The sequence below is a fragment of the Saimiri boliviensis genome, chromosome 1 (assembly GCF_048565385.1).
Source record: "Saimiri boliviensis isolate mSaiBol1 chromosome 1, mSaiBol1.pri, whole genome shotgun sequence".
In the NCBI taxonomy this organism is placed as follows: domain Eukaryota; kingdom Metazoa; phylum Chordata; class Mammalia; order Primates; family Cebidae; genus Saimiri; species Saimiri boliviensis.
Genome location: NC_133449.1, coordinates 255,799,125 through 255,802,642, shown reverse-complemented (window position 1 = coordinate 255,802,642; position 3,518 = coordinate 255,799,125). Strand labels below are relative to the sequence as shown.

The 3,518-nt window shown below is 34.3% G+C and overlaps 1 non-coding gene across 1 annotated transcript; it reads left to right on the top strand.

Moving 5' to 3' along the window:
* The first annotated feature begins 3,154 nt into the window (after positions 1 to 3,154).
* LOC120365405 (U4 spliceosomal RNA) lies at positions 3,155 to 3,295 on the top strand. The gene has a single exon (XR_005580350.1). It is a non-coding gene; the product is annotated as a U4 spliceosomal RNA (small nuclear RNA).
* Positions 3,296 to 3,518: the final 223 nt, after the last annotated feature.

The following is a 3,518-nucleotide window of genomic DNA, read 5'->3' as shown; positions in this document are numbered from 1 at the left end:
TAGAAACTCCTTCAATAGTGTTAGAAGCTTGCAATTTGTTCAGCTGTCATCTCTCTTATTACACGGAAACCTTATTGATGAGGTTAAATTCATAGAAAGAGAAACTAGATTGGTATTGCCAGGTTCTGGGGTGAGAGTGATGAGGACTGATGGCTAATGAGGATAAGACTTTTTGGGAGGTCATTGAAATGTCCTGAAATTAGGTAGTAGTTATTGCACAACTCTGTGAATTGCATACTTTAAGAGGACAAAAAATTTTTTGGTTTGTGAATTATATCTCAGCAAAGCTGGTACCTAAAAAAGCAAAACATAAAGGAACACATTATATTGGTGATGAATAAAATTCAGAATTTTTATATAATGTGTACTTTGGGGAAATTGAATATCCTAAATTACATTAAATCAAAACTACAAAGTTTCAGGGAGTCATTAAAAAATTACATTACCAAAAATATTACAAGCTAAGTAAAAACTTAAGGAAAAATTAGATGCACAGTGTATTTTCAAATTTATAAAATAAGATAAAATGTTTTTATCTCTGTGTGTATATATTTCCCAATCTAGCTTTAACATTAAATATTTTAAAATGAAAATAGCATAAGAAAATTCATATTAATGTCAACAGTGTTTATGCATATTCATATTATGGGTGATGATATTCTAGCATTTTTCCTTATAGATGTTAAAACTTTTCAAATTCTATATGAGTATGCATTACTTTTACAATCATAAAAATATATCACTAAAAGACACATTATATTTTTAGTTTTGATTCTTAAATACATGGTATACAATGTGAGGTGATGCTCCAGTATAGAATGAAATATTTGAATAATAATAATAACTGATTAATAAACACCTATTAACAAGTTCTCACCCTTCTTATCCCATTCATTGGTTTTGCCAATGCTGTGGTTATGTTCACGCAAATGGACACAGTGACATATGGAAGTGGACACAGTGGCACTCCTCAGTCTGCCTTGGGAAAAGCCATTTTAAGATGAGGATTCAGCAATGTACTGTACGGCAAGCCAAGGCTATTCATAGCACACCCTTGGAACTAAACTTAATTGTATCATCATTATGAATTAATCTTTACAGAGTTCTGTGAAATGCATTCTATAATTGTAAAAATTGCATTTGCAAATGCCCCTTTAGTAACTTACCACAAAATAGAGGCAATAGGGAAAAATTTAAGAAAATAGAATAGAGTTGAAAATTTATGGGAAATTCTGAATAAAGTTCATAATTTTACCCGTTACTCATAATGATCACTCAAAAACCAGAACAGGAAGAAACTGGACTTATTAGAAGAAGCATTAAATAAAGCACTAAACAATGTAGACTGGCAAACTACTGTATCTAGAAGCCTTCTTTCCCTGTGGACCTATAAAAGGCTAAAAAATGTTGATGATATAAACTTAAGAAACAAAATATCCCACCTGGAGCAGTTTTCTCAAAAGTTATTTAGTCTTTGCTACTCTACTTAAAAGCAGTTCGCATTATACTAACAGATCCAAGCAAGCGGTTTAGGTTGCATAGTACATGTTATCCATGTTGGACCGAAGGCTAAAACATTTTCAAGCAATTGGTTTTTCTGGCTTCCTAGTTTTTGTTTTCTTTGATGACCTAAGTCCTAATGACATACTTTTTCAAAAGTTCAACAGCACTTAGGGTTTGTATTTAAAATTTTATTATATTTTATTATATACTTTTCTCTTTAATTAAATCAAGATGTGCTTATTTGAAAGTTCCTCCAAGGAAAGAATTATGTGTGTTTCTTTTCTTTTTTTAATATATTTTTTTTCCCAAGGATTCAGGACTGTGTGGGGCAATGCTTAAGAGATGCATAATCTTATTTTATTGTGTTAGGCTCTTACCTAAAAAAAACCCTCAGTTTTAGTGAACTCACATTCAGAACTTCCTTCCATTACCTATGCATTTAAGCAATACCATAACATGTCACCACATAATATATTCTCTGTGTTCATGTATACATCCATCCACCTATTCAACAATCAATATCCAAACTGGCTTTTTTTTTTTTCTCTCTTTAGTCAGGCTTTGGGATGCTTTTCTTTCTTTCTTTCTTTTTTTTTATTCTTTTGAGGCAGAGTCTCATCCCATTGCCCAGGCTGGAGTGCAGTGGCCGATCTCAGCTCATTGCAACCTCTGCCTCCCAGGTTCAAGCAATTCTCCTGCTTCAGCCTCCTGAGTAGCTGAGATTACAGGTGTGTGCCACCATGCCTGGCTAATTTTTGTATTTTTAGCAGAAATGGGTTTCACTGTGTTGGTCAGGCTGGTCTCAAACTTCTGAACTTGTGATCTGCCTGCTTCTGCCTCCCAAAGTGTTGGGATTGCAGATGTGACCCATGGCACCCAGCCTGGGATACTTTTCTTTAAAGGTCCAGAAATTGAACATTTTAGGTTTTCTGGCCCATATAATCTCTGTAGCCATTACTCAACTCTCCCATTATAGCACAAAAGCAGCCAAAACACATTGTAAGCAAATAAGTTTGGCTGGGTTCCAATAAAACTTTACTTATGAAACCCAGGCATATGCTGGATTTGGTCATGGGTTAGCATTTGCAGATCCATGCTCTAGTCCACTTTCTTTCTCACTTACCAGTTCACCAGGTCTGTATTTTAATCAGCAAGAGATGGAATATTCTGAAGATGATGCTACATTATCGCTGATGAATTTTTAGTAACATTAATGACATTTTCAGTCTGGTTTTAAAAAAACTTCCTTCTGTGTTCTAACATTCCTAAAGATCTGCTACTTCAGCTACACTTGCTTGATCCCCAGAGTTCAGAGATACCTGGAGCCTTCCCAGCACATTATATTTATCTACACCCCATTCTGTTGTTACTAAGCTGCCCCTTGTTTATTTATTCAAGAACCACTTCCCCTATTAAACTTACAAAAGCTACTCTCCCTGACCACTTATCAGGAAGTGATTTAGCTGTGGTTATTTGTATAATTTTTTTAACCATCTATCATTGCCTCTGTATTTTACACCTCACTTTTTGTTAAGCAAATTTTTATTTAAATCGTCTTACATGAATTTTTGTTTATAATGTTACGTTACTAATTACAATAAAATTTCTTGAGGAAAAGAAGTGTCTTACACTTATAGAACTTCCCCATTGCAGCTTTGCACAGTGCCAGCATCGTAGCCAATGAGGTTTATCTGAGGCGCGATTATTGCTAATTGAAAACTTTTCCCAATACCCCGCTGTGACGACTTGCAATATAGTAGGCACTGGCAATTCTTGACAGTCTCTATGGAGACTGAATTAAAGAAAAAAAAAAAAACTTCCCCATTGCATCTAGCATAGTAATTAACAAATAATTGAGGCTCATCACTGTTTGACTTAGTGTCTATTGCTCTGAAGAAGCAACTCTTCTCAATAGCGTATTCATGGAAGCGTCTCAACATGACACAATTTGATTGCAATTGATGGTTGGTAAAGTTTTTCTTCCTCAGAGAAAATAAAATTTTTGTGAGACAAAT